We start from the raw sequence: 20,039 nt of genomic DNA on the forward strand, positions 1-20,039 counted from the left end.
TGGGTCCTCACAAAGTCCTTCAAATCAAGAAAGAACTGTTTATCTGAAACCCATGAATAGGCTCAGTATTCAGCATTATTCAGACATGAGGGCATGAAACAAAACAAAACTCAGCTACTGATCTGGGAACATTACATAATGGGTAACAACAGTGAAGACTCACAACTTTTAAAAGGGTCTGATGTTAAAGGGGAAATAATATGCTAAATCAACTTTAATGACTTTTTAACAGTATTCCCCCATTAGCTTTCTGATTCATGATTGACTGTTTAAGTAATCCTGCATTGTCCCTTTTGTCCGCTCACTGCTCTGTATTTACTTGTGATTACTCAAAAGAAATCAGACTCCATGGGTCATGCATAAGAGGTCATGTAACCATTTTCCAACAATAAAACACTTCAATAAAAATTTACTTTTTGTTACTCTGAAATGCCACTGTAAGGAGGTAGGGATTAACAGTTCTGCAGGTTGGAACAGGAAGTCATTGCACCAGTTTGTATTAGTAAGCCGCTTTTGATCAATATAGCAGTTTACAGTGAACAAAATGTAAAATTATCTCTAAGTATGTTGTATATTCATATTAAATACGTGAAAATGCATAAAGTGTCTTCTGTAAGTCCTATACGACCCTATAACGCCCGCCTGCCCGCCTCTGTGTCGCGCACAGGGCTCTCAAAGGCAAGTCGCTCTAATTGCAGAGAGAAAGAGGTGACCCCGGAGAATGGCTGATTAGAAGCTGCTGAATGCCCCAGGGAAATGGGTCACCTCCAGCCCGGCGCAGGGAGGGAGAGAGTCAATTACACGCCACAGCCACCGGGCGGGGTGTCACCAGGCAGCCGGGGTATAGACAGGGGCAGGAGGGGCAGGGTGGCAGGAGGGGCAGGGGGCTGGGGTAGGGGGGCCAGAGGGGCATATAGCAGGAGGCAGCAGGAGGTTCCGGGAGTGAGGTCTGGAACGAGCCAATTCTGAGAGGGTCGCGGAGGGGTATATGAGGAGATGAAGGCGACTGAAATACGAGCAGTGGGTCTCAAACTGTGGTACATTTTAGGGTGGTCAGATATTTATCGATACTAAAGCTAGTATCGAAACTAGGTACTCATTTAACGATTTAAGTGTCGATACAAAAAAAAAAAAATCACATAACTAGTAAAATCTGACCTTTCCTGAACAGTTCCATCTTGAGTTTTAATAGAATAATGTAAGTCCTCATGGTACAATAAAAATGTTGTTATTTTGAGTTTGGAAAAAGTACAGCATTGTCTAAAAATTTTAAATGATAATTTTGGTGTTAAAATCTGTATCGAAACTGAGTTTGAAATTTTAGTATTGTGACAACAGTAGTACATTTTACACGTTTAAGAGGAATGGTTTGGTTTTCTTTTTTCTGTTTGTTGAATCAACACTGAAACAGTTATCAGTCAAAAGAAGGCATACAGTACATAATCTTTCCATTTTTGTCCCATTTTGTCTCTACATATTCTTAAGTAAACTTTATGAATATAGCTCTTTACAAATATTAGAAAGTCCATTGCACAGAGCAGGTACTATTACTATACTCATTATAAAACAATATTAAGTTAGTTAATTAGTTTAGCAGTTAATTAGTTTCACAATTAATCAAATAAGATAATATTTTTTAAAATCCAAATAAAAGTATCTTCATCTGCTTTTACCTGCCATAAAGCTAATATATTAAACATACATAGAGCACTGAGGTCTGTGCTCCAGCCCTTTAGATAAACAACTGAGAACTTTTCCTCCAGGAAGTTCACGGCCCGACCCCGCGCTCACCCCTGATCTTGACCCAGGTCACCTGCAGGGGGCGCCTCTTCACACTGACAGTTGACCCACATATTTTCCGGGTCGTTTGAGGGGTGTGAAATAAGGCTCATTCTACAGAAGAGAAATGCACTCCTCCAGGTCAGGACCCTGTTTGTGACCCGGGAGCCCAGCGGGGGGGGCTCACTCTGAGGGGCCACAAACTTTACTATGTTATGGTGAGTTTAAAATAAGAGGAAGCTTCAGAAATCCTACACCGGTGAAGTTCACAAGTGATAGGATCAACTTAGGATAGGGCAGGACACTGTTGGGAAGCTGTCTCTTTCTTGGTGTGGAAAGAGAATTTTAGTTTAAATTATTTAAACTTTTTCCTACTTTGTACAGTAGAATGACACATAAAATGCATAAAGGGTCTAATAAAACAATGCAACATTTTCATAGTTTAGATCCTCTGTATAGAACATTAAACTGAGAGTGGTTTTGTACAAGAGTAAGGATGTCCACTACGGGCTGGATAAGGATGAAATTCATTATTTAAAAAAACATAATGTTGAGATGTTGAGGGAGCAGCTGTTTAATCAAAACAAACAAATTGGCTGATTTAAAGGTGCACTATGTAACTTCTGTCATCTGCTTGTTTCTATGGGTATGCCTCCTCATATATGCTCTGCCTAGGATGTTCCACAGTATGACATTAAACAGCTCTGCCTTACAACTACAGCTGGCTTTATAGCTTAAAAATACCTAGAAAAACAGGCATTCTGACTGTGAGTGGGCTTGCCTCTCCACAGATCTGACCAGCAACTTGCTCTGGTTTTTTCTCCATGAAGATAGAAAGGTTTAATATCATGGTGTGAAATATTCCAGCCAAAGCAATAACGTTTCCATGTAGAGAAGCATCTGACGAACCCTCCGCCAAAAAAATTACACAATGCACCTTTAATAGTGAATACTAAATAGCACTTTTCCAAATGGTATTTCCTTTTACACTTGGCATGTATCTCTGTTTTGATTGTCGTGTCACACACGTAGCACACATACAAATAAATGTCTCTTTATGGTTTCCATCCACCACATTCCTTTGTATAATACTGTCAATCATGCTGTGTCTTTTACAGAGTGAAATAAATAAGCCTAACCTAAGTGGAATATATTGGGTCACAATTAAAAATTATAATTTCAAACAATTATTTATGTTATGAGATAAGTTAAAGGTGCACTATGTGAGTTTTCTGGTGGAGGTTCTGCCATCTGCTTGTCTCCATGTAGATGTTATTGCTTTGCCTGAAATGTTCCACAGTATGGTGTACACTTATTTCTCTTCATGTATTAATTTACAATAACTTGTTTCGTTTGAGTCACCTGCTATTTTCCATGGAAATTGCAACATTTTTTAGGTAATTTTGTGGAACATTCCAGGCAAAACTTAATAATCTCCACAGAAAAGGGAAGTTGCCGCAACAACTAAAAAAAAAAAAAAAAAATCACTATCACAGTTATCAGAACATTAAATAGATTATATAATACAACTATGTACACGAAACAAATTTTACTCATTCATAAGTCTAACGAAGTAAGGCACACTGAAGAGTGCGCCCCTCTTGTGTGGGGCCCTGTGGTACTCATCACCAAAGGAAATCTATTCCAGATGATGCATTCACATGTTTACAAGTGAGTCAGTACAAAACAGCTTCAAACAATTTTTACGTTTTGCTACAGAGAACTAACCATCTTGGGAATAAACGGGAAATTGTGCTGTATATTTGACACATTCTCTACGAATACAATTCTGCTACAATTCTGACTTAAAGCTCCCATGTTAGACTATTTTCTAATCTGTTATAATGCTGCTTTCTCATCAAAAACATACCTGGGGTTGTGTTTTGTTTCTTTCACATGTTTAACACACAAACCCTGCATATTTACGCTGACTTCTTCTCTCAAATTGAAAGCACTTTATTCCACCTTGTGACGTCATGTCGTAATACAGGAAGTACTCCACTGTGCTTTTAAATTCCATACACCCTCACTAGAATCATTTGGATGATTTCAGCCCTGGAATTGCCCATCTCTTCTGAACTAAAAGTAAAAAAACCCTGAAAACTACCCCTTCATGACATCACAAGATGAAACAGATCATAATGAGCATTGGAGATGTAGACAGACTAATAATAAAGGATCACTCAGACATGTGTAAATGAAACAAAACACAACTCCAGGTCTGTTTTTGATGAGGTAACATTATAACATAGCGTAAAGTTCAGAAGAATCTATTTTGTGTAATAGAGGATCTTTAATAAGACTAAACCAGTTCTTACAAATTACTTTTCTGAAACTAAATCAAAATATGGTTTCAATATTTCGTTTCAGTTGGTAATCTCATAATATTTATTATCTCAGAATTTATTTATTCTGAGATTTATTTATTTATAATTTTGATGATGGAACTAGCCATTTGGAAAGAACAGATACTAGCACCTTATCATAACTACACTTTAATTAGCCTTAATAAAGCAAGAACAAATACTTGATTAATGAACAACTCATTTATTAAGAATGATTCAGGCTTAGTAGTACTTAATTAATACACAACCAACACATAACCCTTTTATTAAGTAGTTACTAAGCGTGAATCATTGTTAATAAATTATTTGTTCATTGTGATTTAAAAGTGCATTGTGTAACTTTTCTGGTGGAGGGTCTGTAAAGTGTTTTGTATAGAAAGTGTCACAAGATGGCATTAAAACTTTCTATCTTCATGGAGACCAAACCTGAGCAAGTTACAGGTCAGATTTATGAAGAGACAACGCTGCTTACAGTCAGAATGCCTATATTTCTTGGTATCTTTGAGCAATAAAACCCTCTGTAATTGTATAAAGGTAAGGTAGAACTGTTTAATGTGATAAGGTGGAACATTCCAAGTAGAAAAGTGGCATATCCATAGAAAGAAGCAGGTGACAGACTCCCAACCAAAACTTACATAGTACACCTTTAGGTCTTTGCTCATGCTTTATTGGGGCTAATTACGCTGTAGTTCATACAAAGTTGTACAGATAAGTCTTATACTTCATTGTAGTTTTAACATTATGAGGCCTAGCGAAACCTTAATAGAACAAAAAGTGTTAGAGAAAGTTGAGATGAGCCTGTTGACGTTCTTTGTGTGAACATAAAGATGGAGTTGTCTGGCCTCCCACAGTCAGTGAGTCACACGTGAGGTGGAAATTAGACGATGGTAAACATGAATGTGCTGGAAAGACTTAGGCAGCACATGTGAACAAAGAGCAGAAATAAAACTCAGCTAATCTCGCCTTTACTCAGTTACAAGAGAGCTAATTCATTCTTGGCTGCATAAAAACAAAAATGATATTATTAAAGTGCATGTTTTCAGTCAAGTACATCAACAAGCCATCTTGGGCAAACCAGGACTAACTAGGACTAAACCAAGACTAAACCAAGATTAAACCAAGAATAAACCAGGACTAAACCAGATCTAAAGCAGGACTAAACCAAGACTAATCTAGTCTAAACTAGTTCTAAGATTGGAACCTGGATAAAGGACCAGGACTTAAGTCATAAATCAGGTCTAAACCACAACCTAACACCCAAATCATTTTGAAACCCAGACCAAACCAGATCTAGGAATAGGCTTGGTCCAGGTTAAACCAGACCTGGATTAAACCAGGACTAATACAAGTCTAAACGAAGTCTAAACAAGAACTAAATTAGCTCTGAACCAGATAAAAATCATGTCAGAACCAGGTCTAAACCAGGTCCAAGCCAGGCCAAGGAAGAAATCAGGACTAAAGCAAGCCTAAACTAGTTCTAAACCAGGGCTAGACCAGTGTCCAGTGCATCTCTCTAGTCAAGGTCAAAGTATCGTGTCTGTGCTGAGAAAAGAAGGTCTATTTCAAGCCGAGCAGATGCAAAAAGGGCGGGACAGTGCACTGAGTGGGCGTGGCCTTTTCCACCACCACTAAACCCCCCCTTGTTGTGTCTGTGTTTACAAAACATGGGCACACAGCTCTGCTCCCACATGGAAACTCACACCAGCAAAAGACCAGCAGCTGGAGCAAGAAAAAATGAAATGGAAAAAATTTTATATTATTAAATCTATAGCAGCACAGTAGTTTAAAAGTGCACGATGTAACTTCTGTCATCTGCTTGTCATTATGGAGATGTCATTGCTTTGCCTGGCATGTTCCACAGTATAACATTAAACATACACACATCTATCTTGCACTGAATCAATCACAGGAATATTCTGGCTTGTTACTTGTTCTAAAGGCATCATCTGCTTGGCTACATGGAAATAGAGAAGTTAATGCTATACTGTGGAGCATTCCAGGTAAAGTAATAACATCTCCAGGGGGACAAGCAGGTTGTGGAACTTTGCAATTAATCAAATTTTAATGAAGACCAAGATTTGATCATTTCTAATTGTCAATAACCATCTTTCTTCCTTTCAATCGAGAGGTTTACAGCCAAGCCTGAGTCAGTAAGAGCATGTGGTTTCTTGTGTTAAATGTCTCTGATTAAAAATGTGTCTTGTTTATGTTGAGGAAAGACTTGAGACTTGAGTTCACTTGTGCCTTCTCAGTGAACCAGTGTGTCTGTCCTTAAACATCTACAGCTGCTGTGAGCACAGTGCAGCTAATCTGCACACACACGTGACTCACACACACTGTGTGGTTCACCTCAGCATTAGCTTCAGCTTTAGTCTTAGTCTCCTCCTCTGTGCCTGCTCCTCTGAGTGTGTGTGTTTATGACATGTGGTCACCTGCAGCTGGGCTAAAAACTCATGATTTGAAGTGGTTTAAATAACAATAACAAAGAACAACAAGGAACAATGTTACTGTTAAATCAATGTGATATCTGGGCATACATATTAACTTGTTCCAATGAAATGTTCCACAGTCTAACTTTAAACTATTAATTAATATATCTAGCATCAATTACAGATTTTGTTATACCTTGAAAAACCTACATTCTTACTGAGAGTGAGCTTACCTCATGTCTGGTCTGTAACTTCGTGTGGTAGCACCACTTATTTTAAATTTCTCTATGTAAACAATAAAGTGTACTTTATCCTTAACCTGCTTATTTTCATGGAGATATACAAATTTCATGCTACTGTGGAAATGCAGAGTAATCATCTCCAAGGAGACAAACAGTTCATACTTTCACAATACACAATACATGACTCATGCTATTCTGTGATTTATCACTATTTTCAAGAATCAAATACAACAATATTTCTTTGTTAAACCACCACTTGCACAAATTTAAATTGAAAAACACCCATTTATTTTAAATATCAAAACATATGCAAATTACATTTGGAGCACTGTTGTAGAATATTTTAATAAAATATACTAAAAAATATTCATGACAATACATTGATACAGCAGTCCACAATATTACCTTACTGCAAGAGAATTTAAGTAATTTATTCTCCACATACATCTCTCAGTTTAACATTGGCTAACAGGAGCTATAGTAGCAAGGTCATCTTCCCTTGGCATACCACTGGCATACCATTATCTAAATTGTGGCATATTGCTGTCTTAACGGTGTCATAGTCATAGTCTCACCACACTTGCTTTATAAACCTCTTTGTTTGGAAGCAGAGTCAAGGGGCTTGAACATTCAAAGATCATACTATGTTCTCTTTTGAAATCATATGTTGACTTTTCAAGTCCCCGCAGGCCTGCATTATTGACAGTAAATAAACTTTTACTTAAGCCTTTTACTTCCACCCTTGGACAAGCTGAAAACTTCTTATCACCAAATGTAGAATCACGATATTGGTGGTTTTCACATTCAATAAGGTGATGACATCATACTTCCAAATGGGTGCAAGAGATTGATTTCCTGTTGATAACATTGTACTTTGGCATGAAATATCCAAAAGGTAGAGTCATAAATGTTAAACTCGATCATTTCCACTACAAGCTGCGCTCTATAACATGCTATGTAAAAAAAATCAGCATCTTACGATATAAATTTCACCAGCCCCCAATCTGTATTAAATAGTATTAACGTATAGAATGTTATAATCATATCCATATTTCAAAACCCTAGGACTTTTTGCCTTTCAAAAGATGCAATATTTAGTATTAATTGTTAATCGCTATGGTAATGGTTCTGGATTCTCATCATTATGAAACCCATAGATTTCTTACTGGAAGCATCTTTTAATTTGAACCACAAAAATCACAAGTATATGAACACCTATGGTACGCAAACAGATACCAGGTTGAAAACAGGCAGCTCAGGAGGAGGATGGTGCAAGAATGTAGCAACAACGAGAAATCAAACCTCCCATGCCATAGAGCTGCACCTAAATGCAGAGGACCGTTTCCATGACAACAGGACACGAAGGAGGACCCACCTTGTCTCAAAGATGGCCGCACAGATCCTGCCCCTCTCACTTCACAGAGGGGGGGGTGTCCTGTGGAATCTGGAAGAGAAAACAGAGAGCAAGAGAGAAATGTTAGAAGGGTTGGCAATATTGATAAAAACAAAACAAAAAAATCTGATATTATGGGTCTCTAGATAATTAAATCATATTCTTGCAATCTTTCAGAAATGTGCAAAAATACAGCTTGATTGGGATTCAATTAACACAAAAAGTGAATCTGATTGCAAAAAATAAAAACTAAAATATCATCTTGTCCATGGGTTTCAGAATGATGAAAATTAGGACTGTTGTTATAGTGATTGACAAATTAAAACTAAATATTATATTGTTTGAAAGGCAGAAAGGCCTGAATTTTGAGGTTATATAAACAATGCATTTACTCAATATTTATTCAATATTAAAATTTTATATACATCTAAACAACAATTTCAGTATTATCTTGTAGTCAATGTCTATGGATTTAAGAATCATGAAAAATTAGGACCGTTGCCATAGTGACAATTTAACAAGTACATTTTCAATAGGAAATACCCTTGTTTAATTGATTAAACCATGAATACCTGTTTTTATCAACTCTTTTCTCAAAATAGACAATGCGCTGCACTCAATGTTCAAAATTCTGCATACTTCCAAAACAACTATTTCAATGTTAGCTCACAGTACCATATATTATGCACTAGTAGATATTAGGGCCAGTGTGTGTGGGCAAAGAGAGGTATTTTGGAGTTAACAGACAACAAGCGCATTATTAATCAATGGCCTGGAGACACAGGAAGCAGCATTAGGAGCCTAACGAACAGGAACAGTGGGGGAGCTGTGCCACGTGCCTCAGTCTTCATTATGAGGAGCAGAGAAAGCACGTTTGCAACATGAGAGAATACCTTATCTATGCTTGTATAATTAGAATGTTGACTTTATATGTACGTGATCCCAGTATCTTAAATTATGCATTGGCCCTTATTTCTTTGGAACTTGGAAGTGGAGAGCGCCAATAGCCTCTTCAACCATCATCAATCAATCACACACCATACATACATAGGCAAGGCGGGTGAAGTGTCTTGCCCTATAACACAAAATAGTATGCACTGGTCGGAGCTTAGATTGAACTGCCAACAGTTTACGTCAACTAAAATGTTTGTGATTGGAGATTTAAAATCTCATAAGATTCTCCTTGTGTCTGTGGTGTCTGCTTTTTATCGCATATTTAAAAATTGTTTAAGACCAAAAAATAGTGTGTGGTGTCCTTTAGACAGACCAAAAACACAGGATTACTCACACATGTATGAATGAAACAACTCCAGGTATGTTTTCAATGAGGTAACGACATTATAACATGGCTAAAAGCTCACTAGAATCAATTTTGTGTAATACAGACCCTTTAAAAAATGATTTAAACGTTGTTGCGCAAACCACAACATGAACAACATTTCCTTAGACTAAAATAGTCTACTACATAAACACAAATACTGTATATACCACTTGATGTAGCTATCGAGTTTTTTATCTGCAAATATTTCCCGTTTTACAAATTCAACTCAGTCTGAAAGCACACCATTAGTTTAAATCACTAATCCCAAAAGAAGCTAATAGGCTAATTTGTGTCCATTTAGATTGTGATAAGAAACTGTGTGTGCATGTTTATACATGTGTGTGTGTGTTCATTGCTGATTGCTTATGTTGTGTAGCAGCAGTGGCTTGAAGTGCTCTGTCTGAACGATCAGAAGAGCATCCCGTGGGGTAAAGAGTGCGTAACCATGGAGAAGGCCAGGCGTTTCCATGACACCCGCGTCATCTGCGAACCCCACGCCACCAGGACGTCTCATGTTCATCTGTCACGGTGCTGCTGCTGCTGCTCAGCGCTAACTGTGCATGGACAGCCTTTTGGTCTGGAGGTTAATATTCAAAATATTCAATAAAAATAAAAAAGTCTAAAGTAGTATTTTTATGATTTTCAATGCATATCTGTATCAATGAAATTAAAATGTGATGATTTCAACAGTGTGACAAGGATATCCAGAACTAAAATCATATCTTAATGTTTTTTAGGTCAAAAAAATGGTCCAGGTATGAAAAAATAGTTTGTTTGGTCATTTCTGGTAAAGGTACACTGTGTAACTATTCTGGTAGAGAGCCCGCCACCTGCTTGACTCCATGTTTTTGTTTTGTTTTTTTCCTGAAATGTTCTACAGAATAGCATTAAATTAAAGTATCTCCATAGAAACAAGCAGGCCACATCACCAGACCAAGTTACAGGTCAGATCTTTGGTCGACATCCCTGTACTAAATTTTTTGTAATGAGCAAAATGTGTCTTGCCCCAGTACAGAGATATTGTATAACAGCTCTTGAATTCAAAATATGTCTGCTGTGTGTTGTCTGCATTTGATTAGAAGTCATTTTATTGTTCGATAATTAGGAAGTGGAAAAAAAAATTGACCAGTTCTGCTTTTCATGTTTTTAAGACCGTAAAAATCAGCCGAGTAAGACAGTATAAGGAACTGCACGATTCTTTGCACTTATTTCAGTATAACCAACATAAAGAACAGCATTTTCAACAGCATTTGACTAAAACATGATGCATATTTTACTATTGTTTAACTTTTTATAGTTTATGTTCAGGGAATTAATGGTGAAAGAATTTTTTTTTAGACAATATGTAATGAATAAAACATTGTGTTACGTTAATATAAGTAAAAAATCCATATATATTTTTCTCATTTCATCCATGCTTTACATTTTTAGATCCCTCTCCCACACAAACCAGTTCAGAATTTTGATCTTTGGCTTAAAAAGTGAAAGTATAGAGAGGACTGGGTATTGTTAGGTATCATAGGTTTCCACAATATCTTGATTGGAACAAAACCAGTGTTAAATGTTTACTTAGTTTATGTTTTAATCATGTAGAATGAAAAAAATATATATAATAAATTCCATGTTCACAAAGCGCTTAATATCAGAATACAACTGTCCTACGAATAAGTGTAATTCTACATTTTACTCACTTTACTATTTACCATGACTTGAATACTTTTATAGGTTGAATGAATACTGCTTTGTACAAAAACACATTGACCTATTGTTATATACTACATAGGCGATTGGCATTTGCGTGAATCATTACAACAGGTGTGCCTAATAAAGTGGCCGGTAACAGTTTTAGCTTCAGCCATTCAGTCCCAGCGCCCTGACCGCTGGCTGCACCCCTGATTGGGAGCAGATGGGGGCCGTCCTGTGTGTTTTAAACAAGGAGGGAGGGGGGCGAGAGGGGGGAGGAGATGGGGGGAAGGGGGGGTTACTAGTTTAAGGTGATGTATGAACTCGCAACAAAGACCCTCCTTGAAAAGCTGTGGTGCCTATTAATTGTTTAGTTGAGAAAAATGGACAGAGCTAGAGGGTGGCTGGTTAAAGGGGGGGATTTATAGGCCCTATTGGAGTGAATGAGTGCTTTAAAAAGTTATGATGATGATAAGATTAGGTAATTACTCACTGTGCACAAGGAAAATTCACATAACGATGGCAAATTAAATACGACAAGTGACAAGCAAAACAGAAGTAAGTAATTTATGCCGAGCAATTAGGCTTTGATAAAGAATATTAAATAAAGTGGCTGGTCTTTTATTTGCTGCATCAAGTGAAGCGTCATCTTAGCATCTGAAAATTTAATTACAAAACATTATGTGCTACAAACAATATAATAATTTCATGATTGCAGGAGGGTTCTTTTTATCTGTTCATATGGTGTGTGCAAGAAATTTTTTTAAGTTATACAGGATTTTTAACTGTGATTTTATGATTTATGTTATACTGCTGTTTCCTCATCAAAAACAGATCTGGAGTTTATCACACAAACCCTGCATATGTAGAATGAGTTCTTCGCTCAAACAGAAAACACCTTCTGTTGTCATGTAGTAAGACAGGAGGTGCTCCACTCTGTTTTTAAACTCCATACACTGTCACAAACCTCTTAGTCTGATTCATCAGCCAGTTTCACTTCGTGGAATCCCTCTGACCACACAGCATTAGGATTCGTTTGCTCGACAGTAGCCGAGTACTTTTACCTTGATAAAATTCACCAAATATTCTCTTTGTTCCAGCTTTAACTCCTCAATCTCAGGAATCATTTCCAACACTGAATGTATAGCTTCTTCTACATCCATCTCAACCACTTTGTTTACTGCTGTGCTGTACCACAAAAGGGACCCAGACAGGCTCTTGAGTTTGACGTCATGTTTTCACACCTTTTTGCTGATTGGCCTTTGTGTGGTCTACAACTTCCGGGGTTCTTGCAAACCGTTTAGCGTATTCCGATTCCTGACCTAGTCGTTGGAGAGAAATGAAATTGCGTGGAAGCACTAGGTGGCGCCAGCCTGGCTACAAATCCCTTGGATTCAGCCTTGAAGTTGCCGATATTGTCTCTAATGAACACACGGTAGAAGGTAGCTTTTAACTTGAAAACTACCGCTTCATGACATCACAAGGTGGAACAGAGCATTTTGAGCTTTGGAGATGCAGAGAGACTAATAAAAATGGGTTAGTCAAACATGTGTGAATGAAACAAAACACAACTCCAGATATATTTTCAATGAGGTAACAGCAACATAACAATGAAAAATGTGTTCTTTGAATTTTAACCCTCCTTCAGTGTCACTTTGAGGACCAATCTCCAGATTTTGGGCTGGAAGATTAGCCTGTTGTGTGTAACTGCTGATAGAGGTGCCAAAAAGATCATAGGGACTAGAGACTGCATGATTAGTTGCAATCAAAACAAAATAGCAATTTGAAAGGATGCAAATCTCAAAGGCAATTTTTAAGTACCATAATCCTCCACAAACAACAAAATATCCTGTTTTAATCTGCAAGAAACTACTGCTTGTATTTTAGATTAGAAAATATTCTAAAATGTGATTCAATCGCAATGCTTTTCCCAAATCGTTCAGCTCTAATAGGGACTACATTACAATGTCAATTTTTTATCACAATTAGGATGTGCAATAAACCACATGCTTATAAAGATTCAGTCATTTCCAATTGTCAACGTTCAGCTTGGGAAAACATTTAGAGGAAGAAATGTGCAACTTGTTTTTATTTATTTACAGAAAAAGCCAGAACACAGCTATAAAAAAAGCGGAAATATCAACTTAATGCCAAATCACCCACAGAAGTGCCAAAATGTTCCGTGGAGGGCTTTAAATTGACACCATGTTTGAGCAGTGAAGACAGAGTGCTTTGACAGAGATCATAGCTTCTCTTTGAGAGTGAATACAAGTGTCTCTGGGAAGAATGCAGCAGCCATTCATACCAGAGCAGAGCCTTGAATGTAGCAGCACTGTGAATGAGCTTAAGATGCAGACAAGGAGTCAATAGAGAAATGTTCTATCTGCACAGGCCTTTTCACAGCCACACTCAGAATATATGTGAGATTTTATTAGCAGCAAAAAGGTCAACACGACTTACTACTGCAGGCTACGGATGCCTCTTGCAATAAGATTTGATGGGTCCTGAAGGCTAACTATTGACAAGCTTTAACAAAGGTGATTTTTGTACAGTGGTGGAGTGGTTGGTAGTTCTGCCTCACAACAAGAAGGTCCCATGTTCAATTCCTGTGTAAAAGGCTGTGATTAGGGTTTTATAAGAGATTTTTTTAAGATGCTTAGGGCAGAGTAACCTTTTCCTCACTAAAATGTAAAAGCTCAAACCTTAGATTCTTTCTGTAGAATATAGAATGTGCCTATGTTCTGTTCTCAAGAGACAAGTTTTGGCTCATAACTTCTCAGCACACTGGTGAATATGCACACAAACATGGGCAGCTCAACTACTTTCGGTAGTTGAGTACCTCTATACATTAAAGGATGATGCCCAACAGAGGTTGTTCAGGAGCTACAGGAGACCCAACTGGTGTCTCCCAACATTCAGGACTCCTTAAACCCTGAAGAAAGAAGTCTGGTTCAGGTACTTCCACCCCTGGAGGAGAGAGCTCTGGGAGGGCTCTACGTCAAGAGTTGGAGCAGTCAAGGACCCAGCTTGCAAATCAAGTCCAAATAACCAAATATTTGGACCACAAGCTTAAGACTCAGGAGAGGACTGGCAGAGAAAAGAACTTGGAGTTGCAAAACCTCACTGTTGCTTGTCTTTCAAAATAACGACAAGCAAGTACAACACCAAGTTAGCACACATAAGGAGATCCGGTACCTGTATAACTAACCTGTATAACTCAGTACAGTATAACTAAGAGTACAAAAAAATACAAAAAGTGCAACTGAAACAAGAGCTTGCCAACTCCAAAAAAGTCATGCCAAAGACGAATGAAAAAGACTTGGAGTTGAAAGAGTTCAAAGCAACTCTCCACAAGAAAGATAAAGAGCTGGAAAACCAAGTTAGTGCGTACAAGGAGATAAGTTATCTCTACAACAATGCAGTGAGAGACAATGTTCAGCTCAAACAGGAGCTGGCCAAAACCAGTAAAGTCTACGAGAAGTTCAAAGAAAAACTTCAAGCACCTAATGGGCACTCAAACCACCTGTATTGATGTTGGTGGAGATCTAACCAACAAAGAAAACAAGAAACTGTCCAGGAAGGTACAGGAAGCTGTCCTCTAAACTTTTTTCAGCAGGAGGGGCTGCGTCTAATGAGGATTTGAAAGGGTCAAAGGTCACAGTCATCCAGCCTCCCGAAAGGAGCGGCCGTAGTGAAGGAGCAGATGAGCGTGCCCAGGTGTCAACAGCACTAAAACACCTCCAAACATTACCCTTTACACTTGGATTATTAAAAAACTAAACAAAAATGGTTTAAATGTGTGCATTGACCTTTGATTTAGTACTTACTGTTTTTTTTTTCACCAGCAGTCCATTGCATGTTCCTGGCTGGCCTGTTAGACCAATCACAGTGGCCCTCATATGTCCATACCCAACCCCCCGTTTATTACTGTAGTTATATCAGCCGAGCCGTTTCATAAAATAAATATTTTATATTTAATTTAATATGATACATGCACATCTGGATTACAGTTGCCCTCTTTGGTATCAAAACTTTAAGACAGAACAAAGTATTGCGCATTGGGTATAGACTAGAGCAGCTCGTAATGTCTATAGAGCCATGGCCCCCCTATTTAATTCAAGATTATACAGGGCTCCCTAATAATAATGCATACTCAGTTCAAAATGGTATGGTGTGGTGTTTTCCTCTCAAGTTAATTTCAAACTAAATTTTCTTTTTAGCCAAAAACAATTAAAGGTGCACTATGTAACTTTTCTGGTGGAGGGTCAGCACCTGCTTGTCACTATGCAGGTCTAACTGTCTGTAAACTAATGTATCTCCACACCTCTAGGTAGTAATACATCTTATATCTTCCTACATTTATTTCAAAATATTCTTATTCCTGTTCTTTAGGTCCTATACTATGCAAACTTGTGAGCTTTAAGCCTTATCATAAAGTTGTTACCTCCCCAAAAACATACCTGCAGTTGTGTTTATACTATTTTTACTTTATCATTAGTTCAGTTCAATTCGTCTAGCAGAAATGGGCAATTCCAGGGCTGAAATTATCCAAATGCTAGTGAAGGTGTATGGAGTTTAAAAAATACAGTGAAGCACTTCCTGTATTACCACATGACATCACAAGGTCAAACAGAGTGTTTTCGGTTTGAGAGAAGAACTAGTCTAATTAGAAGTCTAAATTATGCAAGATTTATAAGTTATAAGCATGTGAATGCAACAAAACACAACTCTGGTATCGTTCTGATGAGGAAACAACATTATAACATAGACCAGAAAATAGTGTAATATGGGCTCTTTAAGCCATAAAAACAAGCAGTGTGGATAATAGCAGACATTTCCTCATTACTGTCTGACACGTACAAACCCTGTAGATTTAGCTTCATTTGATGGAGCATTTTACCTCTGATGAGTCACTGTTTACTTGACCTTCAACCCCGCACCAAGTATCTCATCTTATCTATATTTAGTCACGGACAGGCACACTCCAAAAACCTCCTTTGAAAGTTATTTTGACAAATGTTTCGCAGATAAATCAGTGAAAAGTGCTCCTCTGGTGTTGGAGATAGGACATGGTTCTCTGTGTTTTTGTATCGTCGCTAAACACGTGTCCTGTGTTTTTGTTACTCTTATCTTAATCCAGACTTTGTACTTTACCTGAACCCACTGCGGCATCTATCACAAGTTTGAAGGTTTAGATTTGTAAAAACATTGTAGAAGTAGCTAAGAACAAGTTGTGTCCTTATTTGACATTTGATGTGGGTCAAATTAGCAAATTTTCTCTTCCTTTGGGTAACTCCTTGTGTAGATGTACTTCTATTTGGAGCCTTAGTTTAGACCTGTTAGAGTCCTGGTTTAGCTCTGCTCGTACTCAGAAGACTAAATAGGTGGTATTGACGTGAAAAGTTTGAAAATCAGTTATTTAAATTTGTTTTAATAAAGCTACAGATTTTTTTTTTTGCTCTGCTTTTTATTAACTTCCTCAAGAAGCTTCAAAGTTGGTTAAAAGTCTGTTTCTGATTGTTAAAAAAAAGATGAATTTATGATTTCAGACTCATCCCGGAAATACATTAGGAGTTCAAACTAAAATCTAGACATTGTAGTGCAAACATTGTGATAAAAAAATATTTTATGATAAGTCACAATTACATCTGATACTAGTCATAGCTGTCCTGGGGAAGACTGATCTAATCATCGTCACACATTCATATAGGCAATGTGGTTGATTTGCCCAAGGACACAACAACAGTAATATGAGCTGGAATCAAACCGCTGACCTTGGTTAGTACTTGGATGGGTCGTGGTGTCCTTAGGCAAGACACATTGCCAAGTAAATGTGGTGTGTGTGAGTTGGTTGGAGGGGCAAAGGGCGCAGATTGGCAGCCTCACTTACGACAATTTGCCCCAGGCACCAAGTGTGGAGTGAATGAATAATGCAATGTAATGTTAAGAGCCTTGTGTATCTTGAAAGGCGCTCTACAAATCCAAATGCATTATCATGATGGAAGTCAAATCCTGTTTAAAAGAACTAGAGCCCAAACCCTAAGGTTTTTCAAACACAAATCCATAATTAGTGGAGCAGACTTGTTGCTTCCTGACCTGTGGCAGAGCTGTATTTCCTTCACTGGCTGCAGTGTAAAGCAGCCCCAGACTTGCCTTACAAAGCACATTGTATAACAGTGCATGGACTCTGGGTGACTCCTCTCTCCTCCCTCTCCTCACACACAGACTGCAGCAGAACGCAGCCTGGACACATGTTGGCTGTGTGCCGGACCTTAAACAAATCCGACCAGAGAGGCTAATAAAAACCTCACAGTGCAGAAGCGAGGGGAGAGAGGGGGTGGGAGGGTGAGGGGTACCAGAGAGGGGAGCTCCAACACTACAGCCCCAAACAAGAGGAGCTGAAAGTGCCAGGCTCCTTCATGTCTTCATTAACCACAGCCCTCTCAAGTGTAATCAAGCTTTGATACTGCACCACTGTTTGTCTAAAGGTGAACTGTGTAACTTTTCTAGTGGGGGGTCTCAATGGAAAATGTTATTTCTTTGCCAAACGTATGTAATTTTAATTTATTACAGGGTTGTGGTTGCAAAAAAAAAATTAATATATATTTTTTTTAAATACTTTGAAGAACATTTATTATTACAGTGTCTAGGGTCGCCTCTCCACAGATCTAATATTTTACTTGGCTGGGTGGCATTTCTTGTCCTTATGAAGAAAGATCAATTTAATGCTGTACTGTGGAAGCATAATCACATCTCCATGGAGACAAGCAGGTGGTGAACACTCCAACAGAAAAGGTACATAGCGCACTCACTATCCCTTTAATTGGAAGTCTACTGGTTCAAACTTCACCACAACTACCATTGTTTCTTTGAGCAAAACACTCAGAAGCATGTCATAGTTCACTTCTGCAACACAGATTCAGATAAGAGATAAACCAAAAAATGTAAAATTAAATCTTGGGATCCTCTAACCAGGACCACTTTTATGTGTTGGCTACAAATAGCGCAGTTTGAAGCACATTTTTTTCTTCTTACAGTACTTTTACATTATAACAAATGTTGGTTTATATTGTTTATTTTCGGTGTAAATAGAGCACTCAGATTTCCGACCAGAGCGGTGCTGGGGCTGTGTCTTGTGGAGGTCGCCATCACACTCTCTCATTTGCATACTAAACAGGAAGCAGACATTTGCATGAGTCATCCTTTCCACCGAGGTAGAGGAAACCACACACAGGGCTACAAGTCACTCCACTCTCTATAGAAACTCACTATGGGCAATATACACTCGAAAAGATATACAGCGTGTGTTCATGACACTATAGAATTCAATGTCATCATTTCAAGGACAGTAGGAACCTTTATAACTCTATGGACCATTTTATTTATTTATTTCTATTTGTATTATTAGTGTGTCTATATTTCCCAAGTCCAAAATGCTCTGTTCCACCTTGTGATGTCACGAAGCTGCAGTTTTCAAGTTAACAGCTACCTTTTACTTTTGTTTAGTAGAGATTGGAAATTTCAGGGTTGAAAGTATCCTAATGATTCTAGTAAAGGTGTATGGACTTTAAAAACACACAGAGCTTTGCCTGTATTACCACATGACATCACAAAGTGGAACAGACTATTTTCAGACGAGAGAAGAACACATACCTAAATGTGCAAGGTCTGGGTGATAGTGAGTGAAACAAAACACAACTCCAGGTATGTTTGTGATGAGGAAACGGCATTATAACACAGATTCGAAAATAATATGTTGCACACAGGAAGCTGAAACATACACGTGGCACCACCAAGCCACATTACAGGTCAGATCAGTGGAGAAGAATTTAAGTTTTCAGTGTAATCTTTTTAGCAATAAAAGTAATCTGAGATACGTTTATTATTAGGGGTGTAACGATATCCAAGTCTCACGATACGATACGTCACTGTATGAACCTCACAGTGTGATATTTATAGCGATATTGTGGGAAAGCTCACGATATGGTGCTGAGGCTCATGATTAGGGATGTAACAATATCCAAATCTCTCAGTACGATATTTTCAGGATATACATCTCACGGTACCATATTTATTGTGATATTTTGTGGAGGCAAACAAAACTGTTAATATGCAATTTTTTTCCTTTTAAAATGCCTTGACAAGACTTAATCCCAAGAAGTAGGACTTAAAAGTGCTTAGAACTGTTATTTTTTCTTGTAGTCTGCACTAAAATGGAGCAAAGGATCATGTCTATGTAGTTCCCTCGGTCTTTTTTAGCTGTTGCTGCACCATAATTCTTAATCTAAGCAGAGACTTGTAATTCGATATATTGTGATGGTCCACGATATTATTAAGAAATTTGACGATACGATATCACGATATTTCAGTTATTGTTACATCCCTATTTAATATAGTGTAAAATAAAATATCTCAGAAACACATAGGTTTCAGACCCTCCAAAAAGAAAAGTTAAATATTGCTCCTTTAATGCTTCAGAAGTTAATTTTTGCTGATAGATGAAACGTTCAACATTGTACCAGTGTTTTTTTCATGTAAATTGGCCCAGTAGGTCGAACGATCTGCATTTAAAGATAAAAGGCCAATTCCACCATAGAATCTGACCTGTCTTCCACCTCAATGTTATGGAGAGTTCAGAATGTTGTGGAGTCACGTGAACGCAACTTATTCTGTAAAAAGCAGCATCAGATATCAGGTTTTGGGGCAGAAAAGCTGGAGGCCATTTTAAATTGCCTCTACACTGCAACATCTGCTTTGAGTACACAGCAACTCAATGTAATAAAACGGGCACTTTTCCTCTGTAAAACTGCACAAAGACTGTATAGACCACATTAAAAGATCAGAGAT

The 20,039-nt window shown here is 37.9% G+C and overlaps 1 protein-coding gene across 1 annotated transcript in view; it reads right to left on the reverse strand.

The window, feature by feature from the left end:
- Window positions 1-20,039, reverse strand: part of ncoa3 (nuclear receptor coactivator 3) — an 87,329-nt gene that overhangs the window by 26,523 nt on the left and 40,767 nt on the right. The window contains exon 2 of the mRNA XM_055166090.1: window positions 8,171-8,239. The gene's annotated coding sequence lies outside the window, so the exon portion shown is untranslated. The remainder of the gene's footprint in view (window positions 1-8,170; window positions 8,240-20,039) is intronic.

The sequence above is a fragment of the Boleophthalmus pectinirostris genome, unplaced genomic scaffold, assembly GCF_026225935.1.
Source record: "Boleophthalmus pectinirostris isolate CB_2022bp ecotype Guang Dong unplaced genomic scaffold, ASM2622593v1 HiC_scaffold_8, whole genome shotgun sequence".
NCBI classification, from domain to species: Eukaryota; Metazoa; Chordata; class Actinopteri; order Gobiiformes; family Gobiidae; genus Boleophthalmus; species Boleophthalmus pectinirostris.